This window comes from Sus scrofa, chromosome 11, assembly GCF_054392235.1.
Source record: "Sus scrofa isolate SSC_HxYL_T2T_F1_AM1 chromosome 11, Sscrofa_HxYL_maternal_Yorkshire_Landrace_v2.0, whole genome shotgun sequence".
NCBI lineage: Eukaryota > Metazoa > Chordata > Mammalia > Artiodactyla > Suidae > Sus > Sus scrofa.
This window is the reverse complement of record NC_139393.1, coordinates 15,661,116-15,688,050: the sequence shown is the minus strand read 5'-3', so window position 1 is coordinate 15,688,050 and position 26,935 is coordinate 15,661,116. Positions and strand designations below refer to the sequence as shown.

The following is a 26,935-nucleotide window of genomic DNA, read 5'->3' as shown; positions in this document are numbered from 1 at the left end:
GTTGTTTTTAAACGTAATGCTATTGCACACTTAATGGACTATAATATAACTTACACATGCACCAGAAAATGAAAAATTAATATGGGAGTTCCCATTGTGGCTCAGCAGTAACACACCCAACTAGTATCCATGAGGACACAGGTTCGATCCCTGACCTCGCTCAGTGGGTTAAGGATCTGGGGTTACTGTGAGCTGTGGTGTAGGTCGCAGACACAGCTCATGATCCTGCATTGCTGTGGCTGTGGTGTGGACTGGCGGCAGCTGCAGCTCCAATTCAGCGTCTTGCCTGGGAACTTCCATTTGCCATGGGTGCGGCTCCAAAAAGCAAAAACAAAAAAAACAAAAAAAAAAACCCTTATGATTCACTTTATTACGATTACAATATTCACTTTGTCATTTTTTATGATCAAGTCATATGAACTTTTTGGCACCACTGACTATTTTCTTTCAAACACCGTCTTCCTTTGGCTTCTATGACACCACACATTCTGTTGGGTCTCTTTCTACCATAAACTTACCTCTGTCTTAAATCCTCTCCTCTGCTGGTCCTCAGCATTTTGGAGTGCTCGGAGGTTGTGTGCTGGATCTGCCTTCTCTTCTCCATCTGCAAACTTCTGAGTAATTACTGTAATTCCAACGGCTTTGATTCTCAAATCTGTATCTTCAGCCCAGAATATCCACTGCATTCCCAGTACCTGGAGTCATGTCTAAGACAAAGTATGTACAAATGAGTATCAAAAATAAGCATCAGAAGATCAAACAGAGCATCTCAAGAGCTCAGAGTCTGAAGCCTGAAGTGCTTCTAATCAGGCGAAATGGTGATTCGAATCGTGTACATCCTGGAATCATGCCTTACTGGTTCATACTGACATCTTTGCAGAACTATGGCAAAAATCCGTGAAATTCCTTCTGTATGTTTCAGAAGAAAAAAAATCCAATGTCTTCTCTTCATAGAAAGCTTGAAACCTGACTGGTCCAACCTACTTCTCCATTACGTATCCAACATTTTAAAACATATTGAAACATTTAGATGAGAAGAAAAAAAGTCACAAACCCTGGGGCAACAGACACCAGAGACCAAAGAGCAGGTCTTTTTCAAAATCTGAGTGGCTTTTTTCAGAGGAGGGAGAAGCATGTGTCTGAGTGTGTCTCTGTGTCTGTGTGCGAATCTGTGTGTGCATGTTGGCAGGGAGGTGCTGACGTGGCCTTGGGGGGACCTGACTGTAACATCAGCGGAGGGTCACCTCTTTCACAGACGTAAGCCTGAGCAGGGTCCTGTCTGGTGGGAAAGGTACTGATTGGTTCAGAGGTAAAATCAGGTCTGGGAAACACAACATCAGACCATTAGCCAGGTTTGAATTCTGGCTAATGATCTGAAGGAGGGTGGTGCCCACCTGCTAATGACTCTGAATCACATTCATCTGAGGGCTTAAATCATCAGTGTAGACTGAAAAGAATGCACGGTGTTTTAACTTCCTATGGCTGCTGTAACAAACTATCACACGTTAATGATTTAAAACAATGTGAATGTATTACCTTAGGGTTGTGGGTTGTATAGGCCAGGAGTCTGAGGGGTCTCAGCCGATAGGGTTACCACGTGGGCAGGGCTGCATTCCTTCTGGGGGCTACAGGGGGGAGGAATCTATTTCCTTGCTTTGTTCTGCTTTGATTGGTCCCGTCTACTGCCATCTCTCTCCCCCTCCCTCCCTTTCTCTCTCTCTGCCCCCCCTCATTCTCTGCAGCTGTGAAAGCTTCTCCCCTCTGAAGGACCCTTGTTGACCTCATTGGCCACCCAGATCATCCAGAATCCTCTCCCCACTCAAGGTCCTTGCCTTCAGTCATATCTGCCGAGTCCCTCTGCCCTGTCAGGTGACATAATCGCGGGGTCTGGGGATTAGGATGTGGACATCTTTGGAGAGTGAGAGCATTGTGCTGCCCACCACATCGGTAACGAGGTTAGAAATCCGAGTTGTGTGAAACTCAGTCTCAAACATGGAAATGAATGGAAGAGCGAAAATGACTAATCTGAGCAGCCTGATTCAGTGGGAATTAGTGACACATCCCCCATGAGCAGGAACCAATCCTACTTGCCCTTCTGGGTGGGCCCAGAGAACCCATTTTGGAGAAAAGCAAGCAGCAAGCCAGCGCCTAGGAGTCTATGGATATTCAAATTAGTGTTTGCTGTTTAGTTCAAAAGCAAATATCAGACTAATGTGTCTTAAATCTTACATTTTTTCTTTGGCTAGGGTGTCTTAGAAAGAGACTGCAAAGGAGATGACTGTGCAAGCTGGTGATTGAGAACAGTGTGCAAAAATGATGCTGTGGAAACACCTTCAAGTGTAGCCAAGGAAGCTAATGAGGAACAACAGGCTAAAATCAAGGTTAGTCAGTTTCAATCAGATATAAAAAATGAATCCTGTTGGGACTGGGACTGTACTAGACAAAATAATGGCCCCTAAGATGTCTAAGTCATAATCCCCAGAACCTGTGGATATACGTGTATATTTTGGTAATATATGGTATGGTAGAGTATACGATGGTATAGTATGGTATGGTAGAGTATAGTATGGCATGGCATGGTATCGTATGGCATGGCATGGTATAGTGTAGTGTAGTAGAGTAGAGTAGAGTACAGTGCAGTATGCCACATGCATGCCAAAAAGGACTTTGCTGGTGAGATTAAATTAAGGCCCTGGGAGTTCCCGTCGTGGCGCAGTGGTTAATGAATCCGACTAGGAACCATGAGGTTGCGGGGTCGGTCCCTGCCCTTGCTCAGTGGGTTAACGATCCTGCGTTGCCGTGAGCTGTGGTGTAGGTTGCAGACGCGGCTCGGATCCCGCGTTGCTGTGGCTCTGGCGTAGGCCGGTGGCTACAGCTCCGATTCAACCCCTAGCCTGGGAACCTCCATATGCCGTGGGAGCGGCCCAAGAAATAGCAACAACAACAACAACAACAACAAAAAAAAAGACAAAAAATAAATAAATAAATAAATTAAGGCCCTGGATCATCCCCTTGTGTTCATAAGCATTCTTAAATGTAGAAGAGGAAGGCAGAAGAGAAATCAGAGAGATGATGGCATGAGGAAGTCGCAGGCTGACGTTGCTGGCTTTGAATGAAGAGGGAAGGACCATGGGCACAGGCATGTCACTGGCCTCCAGAAGCTGAAAAGGTCAAGGAGATGGGTCCTTCCCTAGGGCCTCCAAAAGGAACCCAGCTCCGCCCAATTTGCCCTTCAGACCATTTGATCGCTAAGCTAGCACGTTTGGGCTGTTGGAAGCCCCTAGGCTCTGGCGGTCTCTTATGGCAGCGATGGGAAGCTGATGGGGGACCTGGTGGGCCTGCTTTCAGTCTCAGAGCCCAGTGCTATGGAGAGGTCCCCTCAAAGTCTGGCTGAAAGCCTGAATGATTAAGTAAATGAACACATAAACTCTGGGACAATCTCCTCGGGACGCTTGGAAATAATGTCACTACTTTGCTATTTAAATTCATTTTCCTCTTGCATAAGCTTCCTTTGATCAGGAGCATAGAACACCAAGAGAACCACAGCCACACACATGCAAATACACAACTGTGGGTTCTAACAGACATGACAAGCCTCCCTCCTCGCCCCCTCCTTCCCCCCACCCCGGGTTCTTGAATGAAGCCGGGGTTGCAGGGAACTTAAAGCTCTCCCGTTTGGGGCCCAGCCGGGGATGATGATCTGTGGCATTTCTAAGGTTACCACCCCAGGCTGTGAAATGTGCTTAATCGTCTGACCTCAGACTCTTGGTTCAGGCTAATTAAGCCTCCTCTGACTGTACCGAACGTCCTGGTTGGGGGCAGTGGTTGGGTAACACTGGCCTTGAGTCCCTCTGGTTCCCTCTGCAGGACTCAGGCCCAGGTGGGCTGTTTCCTAATAAGAATGCAGTCTGCCTGGTGCTCTCGTGGGGTCTCTGGGCTTGCTGCCATCATAGGGGCTATTTTCAGAGGCGGGCAGTGGCTAGAACCAGCAAGCGCTGCCGTCCAGTAAATCCCCTCTGAGCCTCAGGAGCTGTCTCGCTCCTCCTGGGAGCTGCTTACCCACACACGTGTTCAAGCGGGTTTGGAAGAGGAGCCTGCCGTGCGCTGTGTCTGGCAAGGGGCAGTGGTGGGAAAAGGCAAAGAGGAATCAGCGAGGGAGAATGTTCCAACCAGCGAGCGTCTCCAGAGCGAGTGTGAGGAGAGGAGCAAGTTGGACTTCAAGTCTATTTTATTGGATGTTCTTAGCCGTGAACTAGGCTTAATGGTGGGCTACATGGCTTATGTGCTATGGTGTTATCTTTAGATGATGAGCAAATCCTCTCCAGGGTTGAAAAAATAGGGACTCGCAGACTCTGAGTGCATGTGTCTACACAGGGCCCACTGGTTTCCTGTCAGCTAAGCTGACAGCCCCCTGCTTTGCAACAGTATGTGAAGTTTTGTCAACCTCAGACCATTCACCTACATCGGTCTAAAGTGATGGAGAGCCCAGGGAAGAAAACAAGCATTTTCATTTGGGGCAAGTTGCTTAATTTGCCCAAGCCTCAGTTTCTCCATCTATAAAGTAGGGATAATAACACCAAACTCAAGTGTGTGGTTGTCGTGGGGGTTAACTGAGACAGTCAGCCATGGAGAGTGCTGGCCACAGGGGAGCTTGCTATAGAAGTTAGCTGTTCTTCTTGGTGACAGGAGCTTAAGTGGGACTTGGTGTCACCACGAGGCCAAGAGCTGGGATGCAAAGGTGCTTAAGATAGAGTCCTGCCTGAGAGACTTTCTGCAGTGACCTGGGGTGGGGGGGAGGGAAGATATGTGAACATATAAGATTAAATGAAGAATCATAGGACACTATGAGTAGCGTTGAGTGAGTGGCCCATCGTGCGTGGGCTGGGAGTGAGGATAGGGAATGAGGAAGGGCTTCCCGGTCAGACAGTCTGGAGTGAGGACTGGAACCAGGAGGAGGTGTTCAGGAGGCATATAGGCAGGAAAGCGTGAGGGAGTGCCCACTGTAGGGTTCTGGTAGCACAGAGCCAGGGCACGGCCTGCCTGTCCCCGCTGTGGCTGGCTGGAGGCATCCCGGAGGGTTCACCTTCCACCGTCAGATGGCCTTCAGCCCAGGCACAGGGCACCCTGCACCCCTGCTCCGCTCCTCCCAGGGCCCCTGGCAATGGAAAGCACCCTGTGCATAGTGGATGGGCCCTGGCCGCACCCTCCCCTGCCTGCCGGACCTGGGGAGGTGCCCTGAGGAGGTGACCCTGGGAAAGTGCTGACGGAGCGAGAAGAACTGTGGCCACTTGCTAAATAGTCAGGAATTCTTCCCACGGTTCTGACCTGCCCTTTCCTTCCGCTGCTGATTCCTGCTGACGCCAGGGAGCGCGTGGGACGCCAGCCGCGTCTTCATCCTCTCCTTCCAGCGGGGAGGACCTAACTCGGTTTTGTACGTAGTTTGTACTCAGCAAGTGCTAGTTGGAAGAAATAGCGACTTCTTGAATGGATGGAGGCTCTTCTCATGATATATTTGGACCTCAAGTTCCACGTCTTTGAAGGCAGAACCCACACTTTACCTACTCTCCGGAGTGTGCTTGAGGCCAGCATAGACTTGATATTTTGTCATTACTCAGCCGATGTCAAGTATATTTTTCTAGACATTAATGCAAAGCCTCAAAGTCATCTCTAATGACAGCCCTACCCTTAATGAGTTACAAGGCCTCGCAGATTGTGCCTATAAATATTCTCACATTTTTCTCCTGTACATTCCTACTGCTATTTGACTCCAGCCTTGGTTATTATTTATCTAAACTCTTACCAAAGCCTTTTACCCTGTTATCTGGTCTTCCTGTTTCCAGCGTTACCTCACCCTTTCTATTCTCTAGTCTTTTTTTTTTTAAATATGAACCTATCACTTGTCACCTATCAGCTCTGTGTGTGTGTTGTTCCTTAGCCTGTATATAAACCCCTTCACAGTACAGTCTGGATCTAACTCTTGAGACATGATCCCCCCCCCCCCATTTGCTGTAATCAAATGTACCAACTCGTCATTCCATGAATATTCTGAATCTTTCTGTCTTCGTGAACTTGCTTGTGTCATTCTCTCTTCCTGGAATGCCGTACCTGTTACTCAGCGCTCAGTTTGAATGCTACCTTGCCTTGTCCAGAGGCAGACGCTTTGCAGGTTAGAGCTGAAAGGGCCCTTGGAATCTCCTGCTTCTGCCCCTCACTGTACGTGTGGGGAAACAGAACGCTGGGAGGTGACTAGGCTTCTGTTAGATCTACGCTAAATCTGGGACTAAAAAAAGATCTCCTGGCTCGTATTTCACTACTCTTTCTGTGTAGCCAATGCCCTTCACTCACCTTCAGTCATTTCTCTTATGACACTGTTTTTTACATTCTATTTCAGTTTATAGGTTTGTTTGTTTGTTTTGTTTTGTTTTTTGTGTTTTGTGGTTTTTTTTGGTAAGTGTCTGGATTTGTAGCTACGAGGGCAGAGACCATGTCTTGGTCATCTCAGTATATTCCACAGCAGCACAGACCTTACACATGGTAGGCGCTTTCTGTGTGCACTAAACGTGAAGGGATGGATGGTTGCGTGGACAGATGGATGGATGAGTGAATGAATGAAAGGATGAATGTGTGGATGGATGGATGGGTAGTTAGATAAGTGAATGAGAGGACGGATGGGTGGTTGGAAGGACGGATGGATAGATACCTGGGTGAGGTGACAGACGGACAGATGGATAGATGAGTGGATAGATGGATACATGCATGCATGCATGAATGAATAATCAGAGAATCATTGATGTAGCAAGTCTCCAGGAATGTGCTCGGGTATCCTAATAGCCCCATTGCAGACTTTATCTGCAACTGTGTGATTGTATAGCACAGCTGCAGGTTTGGCTTGCTCATTTTCTGATGTGATAAGGAAAAGATTATGGGAGGGGGCTGGCTAAGGGATATACCCTTCCAGGTGTGCATAATCATAAAATAATTCTTCATTTGTTAATCCTCACAGCGACTTTATGAAACAGGTGTTTTTATTATCCCCAATTTACAGGCACTTAATAAGGTTGAATAACTTGTCAAGGAAATTGTGGAGCTAAGATTTGAGCCCAGGTTTCACCCACTTAGAAGCCCAGGCTCTTACCTACTGCGCAGAGCCAGGAAATACTCAGCGTGGCAATTGGGTGTGAGGTCTTAGAAATCGGAGATGCTATGTTTAAACCTAGTTAGGCCACTAATTTCCTGAGCAGGCAAATCACTTAATTTGACTTCTCAGTTTACTCTATGGTTTAATGGAAGTAATAGAATCTTCTTAGCAAGAGTGCTGTGAAAATTAATGACTGCATATAAAGTGGTTTAAGATAAAGATTCTCTGATAAAAGGAGCTACAGGGAGGGAGTTTAGAGTGCTATTAAGAAAGTGCAAGGAATTGCAAATTATTCTATTTCCATGGGCTGTTTTGCAAGTGGGCAATGAATTTGTATTAAAAAAAAATCAGCTTCAAATTGACTTGCATTGATGAGGTGCTCAGGGGAAGAAACAGAACCTGGTGTATAATGTCTAGATTCCATTTTGCACATTTTAAACATTACTTTTAGGGCTACATTATTTTAAAAGAGAACTCCTGTTATGAATTAATAATGATACTTAAATACCACTGGGGAACCAGGGACAAACATGCCACCTGAACTTGATCTCTGAGTCAGCCTTGCTCCCTACCGGCCACCTCAGAGCATCGTGTTCTTTCCCCCACCTGCTTGTGCTGGACCAGCATCAGGGGCAGGAGATGGAAGGAGAGAAGCTCTTTATGTCACCACACGGCCTCTTGCTCCCCTCCTCTCCAGATGCGCGTGTCTTGGCCGAGCTGGTTTTGTCACCCTTTATCGAATGGTATGCGACCAGCACATGTGCCCTTTGAATGACCAAACGTCCCTCCACCTGTTCTGTCCCAGCCAGGGATTACTGTCTAGGGACACTTTCTCATCCATTCATGTGCTCATCAAGTATTTATGGAACATCAGCTCTGTGCCAGTCCCCGTTCTAACACCGGGAATTCGACAGACGTGATCTCTACCCTGTGGCGAGCGTCACAGCCAGATAATCAGACAGTGAAGTAATTAAAGAGATGAGCAGCGTGGTGAGGGAAAGTAAAGGGAAGTGGGAAAGCCTATGACAAAAGAGGGCAACTTTGTGGAATGAGGTCGAGGAAGACTCCCAGGAGGTGGTGGTTTTGGCTGGGGCTGAAAAATGAGTAGAATGAATAGGTTTAACTGCACGCAGTGTATGGGATACAGAGGTGAGCAGGACCCCAGAGTTGAATGGCACAGCCCTGACCTCAGGTGGCCCAGGAGGTGGGCAGACAGAGCAGCACTGCCATGCGGGGCGGCAGGTGCCGTGGCTGGAAGCGTGTGAGGAGGAGGGTGAGGGGGCGGAGCTCCGACCTGGAGAGCTTCCAGGGGAAGCCCAAGGTCTGGGGAGTCTGACCTGTTCTGAGGCGGGAGTGGCATGAGTAGCTGATTGGTAGGGGCGGAGCTGGAGGGCACCGGATCCAGCGGGGGTACCTCTTGCGAAAGCTCGGATGGCCGATGCTTCCCTGCCTGAAAGCACAGGTGGCTTTTCGAACTTGGAGCGCAGGGATGTGTTGGGAAGTCTTTAGCATGTTCTCCGGGAAGTGCCTCTGTAAAATTCTCGAAACAGCCGGTTCCTTGATCCACTGCACGTCTTACCTCTCCTTCTCTTAGAGTCTACCCACAAGGTGTCATTGTGAGAAACTTCGTGGCAAAGATCCCTGAAGGATCGATTTAGGTTTCCCAACCATCTTCGACCTTGGGATCCCTTCTTCCTTCCTCCTCCCTCCCTCCCTCCCTTCCTCTCTCTGTCTTTCTTTCTCTCTCCCTCCCTCTCTCTTTTCCTCTCTTTCTCACTTTCTTTCTCTTAACAGAACATATACTAACATTCAAAGCGATCTTCCTAAAATTAAAGGCTGAGCACATCAATCTCTGCTTCAAATCATTCAGTGGCTTTTGGACAAAGTTTAAATTTCTTGCCTGGCACCTTCAGCAACTACCAATTGGCAGAGTCCATGTTGGGAGAAACGATTCCATTTGTAGATCTTCTTTTAGAGAAGTGTGTTTTCAACTTCTTTTCCCCACTTTATGTGGCTGGTTTTCTTTTGATTATCGAGCTGCAGAAGTTCTTTAGATGCTTTGGATATAAATCTCTTGTCAAATATTTGTTGAAAGTATTTCTCTCCGTCTTTGTTTTGAGATCCCAGGAGTCTGTGAAGTTCAGGAGGGGAAAATGATGACTTGAGTGTTGGACAGTTTGCACTTGAGATGCCTGAGGAATATTCAGTCCAAGCCCTTGTCGACACCGGCCTCAAGGTGTCCTGGGGTAGGGCATGCGCTTCCCTGCCTGCTGTCTTCCCTGTCAAATGCATATCCCTGTCAAGGGTTAATGGTATTGGCCTGCTCTTTTTCTAGGATTATTGTGAAGATGAAACAAAATAAAATAGGCAACAGCAGTTTGAAAGGGTGAAAAGCCGTGTGCAGATGGCGGCGCCACGTAGATGGTGGACGCCCAGCCCGATCCCAGAGGGCAAAGCCCTGCCCTGGCTCTCAGCTTTCACTCGGCTCACCCGTGTCTTCTCTTCCCTCCAACTCGCCTTCTGCAACTGCACACAGCAGATGAAACCCTTTCCAACTTTCCTCTCCTGGATGATTGTAACTGGGTGTCGTGTGTTTGAACTCCAGACCCAAACAGGCTACAACACGCAAGCACTGTGGTCCTATATTGGCTTAGATATTGGTTGTTATCTTCACCCAGTCAGTCACTCAACACATATTTGTTGCTTTGTAACTACTCCAGACACACGCCAGTGACAGAATGAGACAGAGTCCTTGGTCTCATGGCCTGAAGTGCTTCTTGAGAGTTAGATCATCATCACACAGGTCACGAAAGGGGGTCACAGGAAGGAAAGCAGAGGAAAAGCCGGGCTGTGATGCCGTGACGTTTCTGAAGGAGCCGCTTAGGGCAGTAACAGGCGGATCTTGTACCGTCCAGCATGTGTTCCTTGTCCGCGAACACGTCCGCTGGAGGACGCGTGGATTCGTGAAAACCACAGCCTGCTTGGCCGTTTGCATCTTCCCCATTCGCGTCTTTTTTCAGGGTTAGTTGGCAGTGGCTCAAAATGATTCCTATGCCTGCTTCTAGCCTTTTATGGAAGGTGATAATGACAGTAAGTTGTTCACAAAAAGAGCTGATAGGACGGTGTAGAAGAGGAGAGCCAGGGTAACTCCTTCACCTGGGTGTCAAGTCTTGAAGAACTGACCATTGAAGAAACTGCCCTTCTCACTGCTTCTCCTGACCTGGAGTCTGCTGGATCCTTCCAGGCAACACGTGTCTCCTGTCACCTTCTGCCAGGCTAGCACTGGGAGAGGAGGCAGAGCTGGGACCTTCTGGCTGCAACAACCCCCCTCTGAAGGATGCGCGGTGCCTGAGACCAGGCGTGTCCCTGTGACAGGCAGCCCTGAGCCGGGCTCCAGCCGTGCCAGGGCACAGAGCGCCCTGGGCCTTGGCCCCTCTGCTATTGGTTAGCCTGTTTGCAGTGTAGAGCAAAGGGCTACCTGTTCTCGGAGTACACGTTCAGGTTAAAGGCTTTCCATAGGCTTTTGGGCCATGGTTTCCAGGGCATCTCCCAGATGTGAGGGTCTGTCATCCAGATGCTGGTCTGGCTGTCCATCGGAGCAGGGTGGGCACTTTATGCCAACTCTCCCCAGAGCCCACGCCACACAAAAGCCCATGCTGTCTGTCTCCTGCTGTGGATCTGCAGAGTCAGTGGCTCTCATCGATGCAATGCTGTGGGCCAAGATGTCGTAGATAAAAATCAACTAAGAACTTAATGAGCTGCCGTGGCAGTTTGCACGGCCCATTCTCCGAGCGTCTCTGCTCACCGTTGCTGTGGTGATTCATCTGTGCGGGGGCAGGAGGCTTCGCTGGCTTTAATGATGCATTTTACGGGAACGTGGCCCTGGATGACAGGCACCTGTCCCCCTTGCTTTAATGGAAGCATCACCTGTAACACAGCTCTCAACCATGAATTTTTTATTTTAACTTCCTGTGTTCTTTGGGGGAAAAAAAAAAAATTCCACCCTATGGGACTCTGGAGTTTAGGTCCAACTAAATTCAAGTGATGCTAACTCACACTTCTTGGGCCTGCTTCCCAGTCCAGAGCCTGTCTCACAGGAGTGGCAGAGTCAGTGGGTCCTTCTTCCTCCCAGAAAGGCCGGAAAGGAATCAAGGCCTCTGGACCGGCTCGGGGAGGTTGGTGGGTTTGCTAGAACCAACAGCATTTGAAGAAAGAAGTGCTATGTCTCTGGGGCCCGACTTGTTGCCAGCCACGTGGTCACGTCTCCACACAGGGGCTATCTGTTGAGGTCACGTAGCTTCACCCTTTGCCTGCAGGTGTGAGAATCACTGCTTTCTGCTTATATAAGTTGGAAAGGAAACTTCGCCTTTCTGGTTCAGATGCTGCCTCTGGCCTGCTGCCCTCTGCTTGCTGCATGTGGGCCATTTCCTCAGTCTTCCGTGGGCTTCAGGATAACTTAGGGTCTATGTTAAACGGCAGATCCCAGGGGACCATCCCTTTAGCTCTGATTTAGAATGTCTGGCATAGGGTCTCACAGACTGAGCAGCTAAGAAAAAGAAAGGCCTGCAGCTGAAACAAAAGAGCCGATGACAGGCAGCAATGAAGGGGATGCTCCTTGGGAGTTCTGTGCATTGGCACTTGCCTCGACCCTGGGGCCAAGCGGGCTCAGGGATGTTCACGTCTTCAGTGTCCATGAGGTGCTGGTCCCCGTGCTCCATGCTGGGAGGACAGATGTGAGTAAGGAGGGGCTCTTGCCCCATGAAATTCCCAGGCCGGTGTGTGGGCCAACAGACAGATACAAACCAACTACAATATATGAAGATGGACGGTGCCATGACGTAGCATCGATCCAGTCTGAAGAGTCACGGAATAAAAATAGTCACTGCCATTTTTCGAGGCTTTCCTTTGGGCTGGGCTTTGTCTTACATAAATTAGGTAAGTTCATGACCATAGTCCTTTAGGGCAGGTGAGGAAAGAGCTCTAGGCCATTAACATAGTTTGAACACGGCTGCCAGTTAATCAATGGCAGAGCCAGACTGTAGTGGCCAAAATCCATGCTCTTAAGCGCTGTATTACACAGTCTTTCTGGAGAGAAGGGGGCCTGATGTTTGCTGAACACCTCCCAAGTGTGGGACTCAATTACCTGAATATTTGTGACATTTTTGAGGGTGGCCAGAGCCCTGGAAGTAGAACGGACGGCCGCACTCTCAGGCAGCCACCCTCACCGGTACCGCATTGCATCTCGTAGCTGGAGCTTGAGTGGACCCAGGGATGCTGGGAAGCTGATTCTCTTAGCCTTTCTGGTGTCTGGGCAGGGCCTGGGCACTTAGCTATGGCCTCCAATGTACTCACAATTTACCCCACAGTGTACACAGTGTACCCCAATGTACTCACAACTTTGGGCACAGACGGCCCGAGTCTCTCTTTCCTTGCCCCTGTAAGATGATGCTGCGTAGATGGCTGCTGTTTCAGCCTAAGGCGATGGGCGATTGTGCTTTGCATGTCCATCCTCTACCACCTTCAAGGGCGAGCGTGGTCCCCTGCCCAGCCCTTTGGATCCAATCACTCGGGCCAGTTGCCGGGTGCCAGGATGAAGCCCCATCTGCTGGAGCGGGAGTGAGAGCTCTTGAGTCCCTCACGGTTCATTTGCCGTCCCCCCGACTCACTCGGCACACGGTCTGCCGGTCGGCGATTCGGTGCAGACACCCTTCACTTCCTCTCCCCCTAACGGTCCCGACTTGCGTCCCGAGCAGCATGGCTGCTGCGGCGTTAGCCGTGTGTGGGGCTGGTCCCTGGTCCCTCGGCCGGAAGATGGGCTGTGGTGACAGGTCTGTCATCCACCTCCAGTTTCCATTTGCTTTTTAATAAGTTACTATTTGGGGTCGATTGTATTTTTAAAAAAATAAAACACTTCTTTTTCTTGTCCTTGGTTCATCAAAAACAGGAAGTCAAAAGGTATGAATACTCTTCCTGTGAATCAGCAGAGAAAGCTTTCTCATCCGCACCCAGGAACATGCCGCCCAGGGCCACCAGATGCGCTGCTGTGAGCGCAGACCTGGGGGTATCCAGCAGGCAGAAATGGAGAGTGGGATGCCTGTGCCTGTTGATCTCAGGCGCTAAGGCTGGCAGGCACTAGAGCGGCAGGGGCAGGAGGAGCCAGGGCAGGGACGGGCAACTCATTCCAGGGCTGTTATAAATAAGGTGACAGGCCCATGCTGACTAGCAGATGATGCCCTCCAGCAGCAGTCAAACTGGAATGACGATCCCTGGCTTTCTAGGAGCTGGTGAGAAGGGCGGCTGGGTTGGGGGGAAGCTGGGCAAGTGGACGTAGGGCACAGGGCTCATGCCAACATCTTGTGTGGATCAAAAAACACACACACTATTGTTGCCCAAACTCACTGGGCCTCCCTGATTCCATTCAGGCCTGAATCACAGGCCCCTGATTTGTGATTAGCAATATGTATTGCGGTGTTAACCAGTGAGTCACAAATATCAAGGAAGTATCACCTGTATCAACTGATACTGTTTCAAGTCATCTCATGATGTCGCTGGGGTTGAAAGACAGCCCTTTCTCAGCTGTTCAGGTGGCCGCCTGTAGAGAGGAGGCACTGGATGGGCTGTCATCCAAACAGACAGGTCGGGGCCTTTGGTAGTGGCCACCTGCTTGCTTTCCCAGGGAAGAGGTGCAAGGGGTGAGATCATGTGCAGAGAATGTTTGAAGACCTGGAAACAAAGGCCTTCTATACGTAGGAGCTATTCCACCACTACCCTTGGTCCAAAATAAACAGCCTCTGTGGATGGGCGCTGGGAAAGCATGACAGCATCTGTGCCCAGACTTGTCTAGTCACCCACATCCCCTGCCCGCTTCCACCTGGAGCCTGTGCTCGTGCCAGGCTTTGAGCATCTCTGTCTGCAAAGCCATGGCGTAGGTGCCAGGTCCCCTCAGCATCACCAACTCTGATGCTCTGCACCAGTTCTCTGGGGTCAGATCTCCTCTGCTGATGTCATCTGCACCCATTGGTCCTGCTCATCCACATCCTTTCATCAAGATTGTACTGAGTGTCCATTAAGTGCCGTGCACTGTGGGTAGAGTTGGAGATGCAGGGGTGAAAGTGTGAGACCTGTGGCCGGGAGTTACTTCAGGGCTGGTGGGAGACAATGGCACATAATCCAGTCAGGCCCAGGGGACCAAAGGGTAAATGTGATCAGAGGTGGGATCTCAGCCCCTAGGAGACATCAGGTAAATAGCGTGTTTCATGTGCTGCCAGGCCTCCTGGTTACACTGAGCCCAAACTCCCTTTCTGTATCTTTGAGTCATTTATTCAGGTTCCTCCCTCTGGAACCACAAAGAGCAAATTACACCCCTTTCTGTAATGATGGCACTTGGATATGTAGGCTTCTCTTCCGAGGCTAATAATCTCATGACATTGAGTCTAGACCTGTCCCTGCTTTAATTGCTATCTTCTGGATATATTCTCATTTCTCGGTGTCTTTACTGAAGGGGTATATCCAGAGAGCAATACAATGTTATGGGTTTTGTTGGAAAGAAAAGTCAGAAAGACAAATGAGGAATAGTAAAAAATAATAAGATAAAAAGGAGCCTGCCTCTGTGTGTGTGTGTGTCTTTCTTTATGTGTCTGTGTTTAATGCATGAGTGGAGAGAATCGATTTTTATTTTTAATTTTCCATAATGCAAAGTCAGTTCAAGGACTTTTTAGCATAGTATACTTGCTTTTGACTGTCTTAGATCTTAACTCACGTTTCTGTTCTCTGGTCTATTTATGCTGAATTCTGATTACAAAGCCAGATGAAACTATCTGGGCTGGGCAGGTATATGGCTGTTGGCCCCTGAAGTAGTCTTGACCTCTCTTTGACCTTCCTCCGTTAGCCCTGGCCTCAGCATGCTAGCTGATCCTCCACTGCCAGGTAACTTCCTAATCTAGTCACACGCATGGCTTTCTCTCTGTGCCGAAGCCATAAGCACAGCCTGCTCTTGTTCAGACAGCAATGGAGGAGGCTGGCTGGGCAACGCCCGCAATGGCCATTCTACTCCCAGTCTCTGTGAATCCTATTCAACCCAAGGAGTCACTCCTTCTCTGCTCTGAGTAGAGCAGCCTGTGTGACCACACATTGCACCTGGCTCCCCGTCACCTGTGATGTCTGCCTCTCAAGCACAGACAAAGAATCCTGTTTCTAATCTGTCTTGGGGACTCTCAGTGTGTCAGAATTCACCTGTCACAGGTCAAGTAGATTGGTACTTGGCATCTATTCCAACTATAGTGTTCCCAGAATCCCTTGCAGCTAGGTTTATGGATGCAAAGCTGGGTCCCCAGTCACAGGCACTCAAGTGAGACTCGAAATGGAGAAATATGATAAAAGTTCAGGTTTCTGCAGCTTTGGCCACAGTTGCTGGCAAGCAAGGTCTTAAAGATGCTGCACTTTTCTGTAGCAAACTTTTGTTGCGTAATTGACAGCTTATGTGAGTAGAAAGGCAATCGTAGCTGCTTGCTGACAGTTTCCAGATCCAGAGCTCTGGTCTGTGCCCTGGAACTCAGCAATTCCTGTGGCAGCCTACCAACTCTCCACCTTCTGTCTGGGGTGGTGGGAGCAGTGCCCTTGGTGGATCAGATCAGCAGCAGTGTCGTGCCCAGAGTCATTCCTAGAGACCCAACCTACAGCCTAATCCTTCCAGCCCTTCACCCAATGATTTTGTAAGCACTGAAGAATTTCCTGTATTTAACTCCTTTCTGTTTGAAATACCTATAATACTTTCTCTTTCCTGAAACTGAGCCCTGACAGGCTCATTGCTCAAAGGTCGTGTCTGAAAAGTGATTTCCACTCTTACCTTAATTAAAAGTGTCTTGGGGTTCTGCTGTGGTGCAGTGGATTAAGAATCCGACTGCAGTGGTGTGGGTCTCTGCAGAGGTGCAGGTTTAATCCCCAGCCCAGGGCAGTGGGTTAAAAACTGTGGCTCAGATTCACTTCCTGGCCTAAGAACTTCCATATGCCCCTGATACGATCATAAAATTTAAAAAAACAAAAGTGTCTTGTGATTGCTCTCTCAAAGAACACTGCCCTAGAATTGGAGTTTGGGTCCTGTGTCTGTGACTTGCCACCTATGCTTGTGGCCTTGAACGAGTCACTCAGCTCTCAAGTCCTTTTCCTTGTCTACCAGATTAGGCAAATAATACCTGCTTTGCCTATGTGAGCATGTGGAGAGAATGAATGTGAAAACGGGCTTCCAGCAATGAAGGGTGACTGCCATTTGTCTTCTCAATCTAATATCCTCAATAAAACCCAATCTCTTCCTTTCACAAAGTATCAGTTAGAAAATGTCTAGTCATCATAAAATGAGGAGACATATTATCAAATGTCCTGCCTCACATTTTGCCTAGGATTCCCTATAGCTGTTTGCAAATCAAATGCCCCGAGACTCTGGAGAGGGGGTTGCCGTGTATGCAGTAATTTCTAAATGAATACATGAAACGCTGGTGAAATCAAGGGACCTCTTAAAGTCAGGCCACTATCAAGCTAGACGTTCGCATCATCTAGCAAGTGAGCTCAGGGCTCTACAGAAAAGTCCTACAGGAAAAGCGGGCAGTTGCTGCATTCAGATCCCACGGCGTTGGTAGCAGAACATCCACCCTCTGTGATGCCTGATGACCATCTACTGCGGCAAGGCTTCCTTCCGGTCAGACCCTGGGCCCTCTGTAGACGTTAAATGAGTACACTTGGGAAAACTTTGCTGTCTGTAAAGTATCTATTAGTGAACACGGCTAAATTAAAAGAAAGACACGGAAATAAATGTAATGGCTACTCATTTTCCATTCCAGACACAGCTTGTTTGCCGTGTCTAACAGACCCACTGCACAAGACGCTCTAACTCCCTCCTGTGTGTGGATAATTGCTCTCTGCCGCACCCACGCCTGCCCTCCCTCCGCTCTTCCCTCTCGTGGGAATCCCCGCCCGTCTCGCCTACCCAGTTCCCTGCCGCTCTAGGGCCCTAATCAAAGGCCACCTACTCTGAGAAGGTTTGCTTAGTTCTCTAAATCTGGATGAATCTCTCTCTGCTGTTCTCGTTATTCCTATATGTTAACTCTAGTTTGCATCATTTTCTGTCTCATATTCATTTGTTTTAATTTTGTTAGTTTTTAGTTACTGTGATCTATAAGTGTCAAATCTTTATATATTTTTATTAGCTATTTTATGTTATTTAACATTTTATTGATGTAGAGTTGATTTACAATGCCATGTTAATTTCTGCTGTACAGCCTAGTGATTCGGCCTCACATAGGCACATATCCATTCCCGGAGAGGTTATCACAGAATGTTGAGTAGATTTCCCTGTGCTGAACAGCAGGTACCCGGTAACCACCCACTCCATAAACAAAACGTGCATTTGCCAATCCCAAACCCCCAATCCATCCCTCCCCCCAGCCTTCCCTTTTGGTTAGTTAGCTATTTTAGTTATGGACCCTTGGCACCGTGTAGCAGTGGTCGTGAACCAAGTTTGCTGAATTCACTTTGGAGTGGGCCCTACACCCCTTTATTGTATTGCATAATTGAAAGGAGGTAGACATAAAGTAGATACTGATGAGGCCTCAGCGAGCACCAGTACTCTGAGCTTCCATCTTTCCTACTATCTGTTCTTTCCTCTCCAGCTGCTGCCTGCCTACCCTGCCCACGTGAGCAAGGGTCCACCCATCTTGCTAGAAGCAGACAATGTATGGCAGCAGGCCAGGGGCATTAGAACAATAGGAGATAATGCCACCTTGTTAGCTTTAATTATAATTCTATGCAGTGCTAGATACCTGACATTTCAGGGAGGAAAAAGAGGTGTAATTTATTCAAATCCTGATTAAACTGAATAAGTGAAATTCAGTAAGCCCTTGCCCTGTGCACATTATAGAATGACTATTTTAAGGGGTATATGTTTCCCCCTCAAAGTCAGAAAGGGGGTGAGAAGAACAACAGAAACAGGAAAAAGAAACATTGAAGAAAGTGTAGAAGGTATGCCGACCACTTGCCAGAAGAAATGAAATCTGTGACATTAAAAAAAATATATATATAATTACATATTAATGCTATTAATGAAAATGACACACATACATTTGTATAGAGTTGTAACATGTCTAATTTTTTTACATCTATTATCTCATTAGACCTTCACAGTAGCCCTGTAGGGTAGATAGGGTACAAGTTTGCATATGAAGAAATGGATTTAGTCCAACAATGTCTCTTTGATCTCTTTGAACATAGCAAATTTCATTGTAAATGATTTAGGGAAATATGCCTTTCTGAAAAATTTATTAGCTGCCATTTGGTTTTAAGTTGTCAGATTACACCACTAATGAGCTTAATACCCATTAGTAGTTTACCAGTTAGGGTCAGAATCAGCCAGTGCTACCCTGGAGCAGACAGAAAAACAAAACAGTTTTTTTGGAAATGAGGGCTTTGCTCTGGGGGTTATGGTATGGGCATGAGCATGGTCTTGAAGCATTTGTTAAGACTGATGTCTAGTCAGAGCAAAAGATGCTAAGCATTTGATTCCAGACATTGGTCTTTCCCTCTCCACACCAGAGAGACAAAGAACTGGAAGATGAGGTGCACATCTGACATACTCCGGATTTGTTATAGGTGAGAAAGGATCAAACCCTGTCCGTCAGCTCTCTGTCCAGCTGATGTGATGCCAACTAGAAATCAGCCAGAACATGCAGTCTGAGGAGAGAGATTAGAAAACAACTCTCTTTGGCTTTGAGTGGAGATTTGAAAAATAGAAAAGTATTTAAAATATGACTGACTTTTTTCAAGTTAGATATTAATTTGTTTAGCTAAGATGTCACTGTGCTATAACCTGAAGACATGAAAATAACATGGGTTTCATACTTGAGGAGCCCACAAGCTAATGGGTAAGATGAATGTGCAAATAAACAATTCAGTTAGTATGTCTATAAGAGGGTGGCAGTGAGAACAATGACCTTTTTAAAGGAATGGGGAAGGTTTCTTGGAGCAGGTGATGCTGGAGGATACAAAAGCTAGTTTTGGTCATTGGAAAAGCAAGATTATTCAAGACAGAGGAGGTAGTGTAAACAAAAGCACAGGGACATGAAAGTTAGGGATGATTAGTTAAAATGGCCAGTGATTCATAAAATATGGGTAAAAATCCAAATTAAGATGGAGATTACTCATGAAAATAAAGAGAATTTCTGAAAGATGTTTCTGTACTCAAAAGGTCAGCACTCTGAAGAGCACAGCTGTAGAGCAATGTGTCTTCAAAGTTGAATGTGCATAGAATTTGAGTTGGAATCTCACTAAAATGCAGGTGCTGATTTAGTAGGTTTGAGTGGGGCTAGAGGTTGTGATTTCTAACGGGCTCCCAGGTGATGCTGATGGTGCTGGCTTGCAGAGCACTCTGCAGATATGAATAGCGAGTGAGAGAAGGGCCAGTGATAAGCCTAGCAGGTTGGTGTGTGTATGTGTGTGTGTATGCGTGCGTGCGTGCGTGCGTGCGTGCGTGCGTGCGTGTGTGTGTGTGTGTGTGTGTGTGTGTGTGTGTGTGTGTTTGCGCATGCGCACACTTGCAAGATGTGAAGCCAGTCATCAGTAGGCAGCAACCGAAGTTTGTCAGCAGAGCGGTGACAAGATCACATCTGTGTCTAGTGACAGGGTGAAGAATAGCTGCGAGTGGGTGGGACAGGGCATAGGGTGGGAGGCGGCTCCAAGAGTCTAGGGACCGATTTTGGAGCCTAAACGTTACCAGTGGCAGCAGGAAGAGAGAGGATAGGGCTGGTTCAGGAGACATGTAGGAGGTGAGACAGACAGGGCATGCCGATTGACAGGGCAGGAGGAGGAGGAGAGGATCAGTCGCAGAAGGGTCTGTCACGAAGAAGGAAGTTGGGGGCCGTCATGATGACGTATCTAGTGCAGGAAGGGGAAGTGGTCAGATCTGGGTGAAAGGAGCCGAGAGGTCATCCACGCAGGGCTTCTCAGAAGGCGGTTACGAACCAGCCCAGGGTCTAGGAGAGCTGGATTCAGTCCTGAGAGGTACAGTGCTAAGAGAAGGGAGCCAAGGAGTGGATGAAGGAGTCCATACAGGATGGCCCGGGGGTAGGAGAAGAAGAGCAGACAGTCATCAGAGCGAGTAGAAGCCAGGGGTTCAAGACACAAGTCATATCAATGCCCAACACTGCAGAATGGCCGCATAAGGGTGAGGGAGAATTAGCATTTAAGTGTTTCAGATGACAATGGGGCGGCGGCTCCAAAAGCCCTGTGGATGCAGGGCCATCTGTTAAGAGGTCAGGAAAGTGTGGTAGACAGAATGATGGTTCCCCAAAGAGGTACCAGCCCTAATCCCGGGAACCGTACCTCACATGGCAGAGACTTGGCAGCTGTGACCTAAGGTATGGACCCTGAGCTGGGGAGGTTATCCAGACGAGGGGAGATTAGCCAGACTCTAGTCACCTGAGTCCTTTTAAGTGGAAGAGGAGGCGGAAGGGTGGCCGGAGAGAGAGGGCCTGACCCTTTCATCCCCTATTGCTGGGTGTGAAGGTGGAGGACGGGAGCCATGAGCCAGGGACAGCGATGGCCTCTGGAAGCCAGAAACAGTTCTGGTTTCCAGCTGTGAAGCAAATGGAGCTCTTGGTCTCACCACTGCCAGGAATCCTGCCGACAACCTGAACAGGGAAGATACGGATTTTCTGCTAGAGCCCCCGGGATAGAACGCAGCCTGCCCACACCTTGACGTTGGTCTGCTGAGACCCATCCCAGACTTCTGACCCACAAAACTACAAGATGAAGAGATGGATGGTGTTTTAGCAGCTGTTTTTTGGTCATTTGTTACAGCGGCAATAGGAACCCAATATGGGGGTTCACATCTAGAGTTATAGCAAAAATGAAAAAGCCAGCTACTCTCCCAAGATGTTTGAAGGTTAAAAGCATGAGATTATGGGAGTTCCTATTGTGGTGCAGTGGTAATGAACTGGAGTAATATCCATGAGGACGTGGGTTTGATCCCTGACCTCACTCAGTGGGTTAAGGATCTGGCATTGCCATGAGCTGAGGTGTAGGTTGCAGACAGGGCTTGGATCTCACATTGCTGTGGCTGTGGTGCAGGCCGGCAGCTTTGTTCCGAGCCTGGGAACGTCCATATGCCATGAGTATGGCTCTAAGAAGCAAAAACAAAAAAAACGAAAAAAAAAAAAAAAAAAAACACAAAACCATGAGATTTTGAAGCTTGGAAATGTGTTGATGGGGCAAATTTTGGAGTCACCTTTTCTTTCGAGTAAGAGGGCAGATGGTTTGAGTCAGAGTCATCCGCAGGCCCTTGACACTGCATCCTTCTAGCACCTCACTGGATGGAGTGGATTGAGGTGAAAGATCACCATGTTTGCTCAGGGACTACCGTCCATCCTGGCCCTGCTTTGGACTTTTTATTTATTTATGCATGACTTCATTTTCAGAGCAGTTTTAGGTTCACAGCCAAACTGAATAGAGGGCCCACAGGTTCCCTGTTATGCCCCTGCCCCCGACGTGACAGCTTGCAACATCCTGCTCCAGAGTGGCTCATTTTTACACTCCATGGCCCTACCTTGATGCTGCGTTATCACTGTAAGTCCACTGTCCATTGTTTATGTTAGGATTTGCTCTTGGTCTACTTCATTTTTTCAACTAAAAATAGGAAGATCCCACCAGCAACCTCTTGGTAAATTGGTTCCCTGCTGTCATCACTGCCTAGCCTGTTGGAGCCCAAGCCCTGGCCTAATAGCAGAGGGCACATGTCCTCCAGGGTACCCTTAATTTTTGCTGCTCTGTCTCCTTCCACGTCTCCCATTCAGCAGCCCGGCTATTACAGTAAGAGCTTAATGTGTGCCCTCGCATCGCTGTGGTATCATTTAGACGATTGCACGCTGGGCCAACGCATGTCAGAGGCGGTAACGCATTAAGGGCCCCTCGTTATCAGCTTGCTGGGGATTCAGTGGCTGCGGTGGTGGTAAACCTCAGACGTTCTGCCGAGACGCGAGCCTCTCTACGCGCTTTCCTTGTCCTGTCCTGTTCTGTCCCTTAGAAAGGCTCACTCTCTATTGTTTGAAGCCAGTGGGTAGCGTGGCGGCTTTTGCAATCTTGCACACCTCCTGGGAACATAGAAATATCAACTGGTGAAGACACTGTTCCTGCTTTTCAAATAAGAAAGTCCGGGGCACTGGAGTCATGGCCGTGGTGTTTTAAAACCTCTCTTTTATCATTATATACATTTCAAGGTACTTTTAGATGTCTGTGGGTATTGCACTCATTTGATTCTGAAAGAGATATTCTAGAAGCAAGGTCCATGTAGATTTCACATTCATTGTGCCCTAAATACAACAGCCAGTGCCGCACCATCGATTTCTTATTAACCTGCTAAAGGTCCACAAATCTGAACGAGCCCTTCTTTTACTCTTTCTGCATCCATCACTGTATCTCTCTCCCATCTGTCCTGTGGCGCTAGGCATTTCTTCATGATCATCATTCAGTTCAGTTATGAGACACAATGCAGAGGGCACCGGGCTGGCAATAATGCTAATAATAATGCTTCTAATAACGAACATGAACCCAGTTCTCTGTCAAGGTGCTCTGGGGCGGAGGGGAGGCAAATGGGTCTCCCCTGACACATGCATGGTTTTGGGGGCACATGCATGCCCTCCTCCCCCACAGAAAGGCACAGACTCAGCCCATAGCCTTAGCCCTCAAGAATTCCCTTTATTCCAAAGAGGCACCATTATGAGGAGAGGATGTGGGAGGAGATCGCAGTCTGAGAGCTGCTGGCTCAGCAAGTTACTCCCGGGGTCGGAGTGAATCCTTCCTATTGTAGCCCCGCTGGGTCCTTATCCTAGGCAGTGGCTGGGTCACTCTTCCTTAGCATGTCCATCTGGGAACGCAGCTACTGAACAATATAGGTAAATCCACAGCTCATCCTTTGCTTGTGTTTGCTCTGCATCTTTAGGACCAAATCCTACTTATCCATCCTTCTACAAACTTGTCTTCTTACCAGTTACACTAACGCGCCACCTCATTGCCCCTCACCTTCTTGGAATTCTCTGATGGTTTTCTCATGTTGGAAGACAGGAAAAATTTATTTGCCTCTGGATTGAGCAGTTAGCATTTGTGAACTACTGTGAAACAGGAATTTTACCAGGCGACGAGGATACATAGTTGAGGGAGACACTGTCTCTGTGCTCAAGAAGCTTACCATCGGTGACTTCTTTTTAGTATGTGCTGCCCTGAGTTTGGGTCATTTGATTGATATGCATCAGATGTCTCAGGGGATGGTCCATCCTGGAGGAGTGGCTGATGCCAGCTAGAGTCAAGCGGGATGTGAGGGCCCATGTCTGCCTCCTTCTGAGCATCAGAGGGCATCTTGGATGCACTTAGAGTCTTCAGCTGGAGGGCATGAGAATAAGCCAGGAATGCCTTTGCCATCCTTTCTCTTGACCTGTAGGTACCGTATTGTCCTTCGAGAGGTTCTATGTGAGGTAAGAGGTGGGATGGACACCTGAGCCTCAGGGAAGCTGTGACTCTGTGGCATCGCTGAGATGGCACATCCCAAAACATGATCTTAAATGTTAAGTGTGAGTATTTTCAGGATTAAACGGACATACCTTTGCTTTGTACTCTGTGTAGAGTGACCTAATTCAACACCAGCAGTTACTAATTTGGATAACGGTTTTAATCTCTTTCCTTTCCTATATAGGACACTGGGTCAGTGTGTCATTGACAAAAGCCATGCAGACATATGTATGAAAACAAATGTTGTACATTTATTGCAATAACTTCGCTATTGGTGAATTTCACAGCTTTGCTCTAGCACGTCACCCAGAAGGGGAAGGGGTGTTTGCGAGCAACGTTCGGTCAGTTTGTCTACATCCGCGCAGGTGCCGATGCGGTGGTAGAGCTGATGCGGAAGAAAGGAGGGAGGTTTCGCGGGAAGAGGTTGGGAGGTGGCTGGGAGGGTTTGCGTGTTCACGTTCAGGGGAGGGGATCGTGCCAGGGCTGGGCTGCGGGCGTCCGTGGCTGAAACACCAAGCACGCTTGGTGCCAGGCTTTCGCACAAATTCCTGGCAGGACAGACGTGAGTGGGAGGTTCAGGCCTGAGGTACCATCAAGGAAGTCTGATGTGACTTCTTTTGATGCTGCTTCAGTGTAGACAGAGCAAGGGTGACTGGCTACTGTTCGGCTGGTGCCCCGGAAATGAAGTACCTCAGAAAATGGGCGGCCGCGGGCCCGCAACTTGGTTTGGAGACATTGGGCAGGGCAGCCTGTCCTGACGTCCAGCCCCAGGACCTTGCCTGGCCCACGCTGTGCACACGGAGCCCACCCTGTGCACACGGAGCCCACCCTGTGCACACGGAGCCCACCCTGTGCACACGGAGCGCCTCAGCCAGGAGACCACGACTGCTTCCTCCCGAGCCGGAGGCCTCCCAGGCTCCAAAGCCTCCCGAGGCTGCCGACATCACCCTCCTGTGGAGGAGGCTGGGCCTGGCGCCTGAACACACACACGTAGGTGAAGGACTTCCGTGAAGAAAAAGGAAAAGACGAGCAGCTCCCCCAGACGCGCCCCCGTGGCCATTGTTCTGCCTCGGAATCTGGTTCCGGCCGAGAGCAGGAAGGAAGGGGTGACCCAGGCAGCCGTTTCCGCAGCACAGATTAGACAGAGGCTGGAGCCCCCGGAACGGGTCCGCAGGGCCGGAAAGGCCCCGCTCTCCCTGCACACGGCGTGATTCTGAGGAAGAGACGTGGTGACCGCAGCCTAACAACTAGGAATTCCCAACCCAGACAAAACGCTGTGAACACCACCTCCCCAGCCTCGGGGTCCCTAGAATCCAGGGTTCTGTTCCTCACCCCACGGAACGGGCCAGGCACAGTCACTCTTCAGCAATGTTCCAGCATCCTCTCTCAGTGACACACGCCAGGGCCCAGCATTCCTCCGTCTGGAAAACTCGCCTCACGTCTAACCCGGGTCCCTCCTGCTGCAGCTGCTCTTCATCGCCTGGTGCTCAGCTCCGGTGGTGATGGAAAAGAACCTGTCACCACTTCCTCCCTGAGAATTCTTCAGATGCTTGAGGGCTTAAAAACAAAGCTCATTTTCCCTCCGTCGGTCGGTCGGTCGGTGGTTCCCAGCCTCTGTCTGCATTGGCCAATCCGGGAGAGTCCTGGGCACATGGTTCTGCTCAGGGGCAGCGAGCGCGGGTTGCCAAGCAAAGTGAAGCGCTCAGAAGCAGGCACCCCGCTCTGCCTCGTCAAGGGCAGCCCTTGCCCTGCACTCAGCTTTTCCCAACAGAACGCAGCGAGCGGGTTAAAGAGCATCGTGTCTTCCTTTTCTGGAACCCATTGTGTGTTACATCAAAGACAACGAGCGGTTGGTGCAGCCGCAGTTGCTGGACTGTGAGACCCAGGGCAGGGCCCGGAGCTCCTGGAGAGAGGAGCGAGGCTGCCCGGTGAGAGGTGCGCCCTGGGGTCTGTGCGGGAGGAGAAGGGGCGCCGGGCTGGCCTGCCGGGCCCTGCTTTCCAGCTCGAGGCTTTCACTGCCTCTTTCACTCAGGCTCAGGAAGCTGTCCCCAGGCGACACTCACACGCTGAGCAACTGCATAATTGTTGGCAAGGTCTGGGGGCCGGTCAGCCAGACTGGGCGGGGCGAGCATTCCATTATCATAACACAATGCCATAATAGGGCGCGAAAGTCTTTGCACACTCCTTCTTAGACAATAAGACTCTGAAAACTCGACTTTGACACTGAAAAGGAAGGTAAAATCAGCCTTGGTGGTGTTCTTGCCACCGGCGTTATCGTGTTCACCGTGGGGGCTTCCGTGTGGCCTGGCTGAGCCAGTGGCTCAGGACCGTGTCTCCTGCAGGCCTGCACCTGGGCTCTGAGCCTGGGGGGGTGCGCTTGGGAAACCAGGCCTGCTTGGAAGGCCATGCTCATTTTTCTTGCCCTGGGACCAGAGGGCCTTGGGGAGGAAAGCCAGAGCCAGCCCAGGCTTCCTCAGGGGACCTGGGCCTGCAGCGCCCGCAGAGCTGATGCGCACACATGGGTCTCTGGGCGAAGTGCTCACCTCCCCGCCCACCCCCAAGGCGGCGGTGCAGGGGTCAGTCAGGCCCTGCTGGGACAGGGTGTCACTCTCCCTGGACCCAGCAGGGCCTGGTGTGTACCTTGTCAGGGCTGTTGACAGGCTGACTCATAGTTACGGCATGGACCCTGGAGCCCAGAAACCTGGGTGCTGTTTCTCGCCTGGCTGCGGCTCCCTGGTTCTGCCTTCCTGCTGTGGAACCGGGGAGAGAAGTCATCCAGCAAGGCGCCAGGCTAGGCGGCTGCTTTGGGGTGGACACCAGGAAATGTGGGACCTTTTCTTCATAAAAGTGTGGAAGGTACTTTTAACGGTTCTAGTGACCGGTCCATCCCAAGTGTAGTCTCTGACTTTGGCAATGGTTAGGAAGTAAAATAGATTCCAGAAACCTCTATGAACTTCTGCAGAATTCCAATCCATCTTTGAGAGTCAATTCTCACCCTTAATTCATTGTTATACTTTTTTGTTTGAGCATTCATGCATTTATTTAAAAATATTTAATGAGAGCCCTTCATAAAAATCTCCATAAACTTTAAGTGCAAATAAGCAGCATTCTTCAAGCCTTGAAACGCCCCACAAGATGAGTTCCTTTCCAAGCATCCTGTAAGGAAGGTAGGGGATGCCTGGGCACCATCTAGACTCTCTTAATAACACCTGGTGGGGAAATTATGACACATTTTCTTATTTTCTATTAGGGTTA

The 26,935-nt window shown here is 49.1% G+C and overlaps 1 protein-coding gene across 2 annotated transcripts in view; it reads left to right on the top strand.

The window, feature by feature from the left end:
- FOXO1 (forkhead box O1) overlaps positions 1-26,935 on the top strand; it is a 689,450-nt gene that overhangs the window by 369,067 nt on the left and 293,448 nt on the right. Inside the window, exon 4 of one of the 2 annotated variants that reach the window (XR_014818872.1) lies at positions 2,247-2,381. The exons of the other annotated variant lie outside the window; for it this stretch is intronic. The gene's annotated coding sequence lies outside the window, so the exon portion shown is untranslated. The remainder of the gene's footprint in view (positions 1-2,246; positions 2,382-26,935) is intronic. 2 annotated transcript variants of the gene reach the window in all.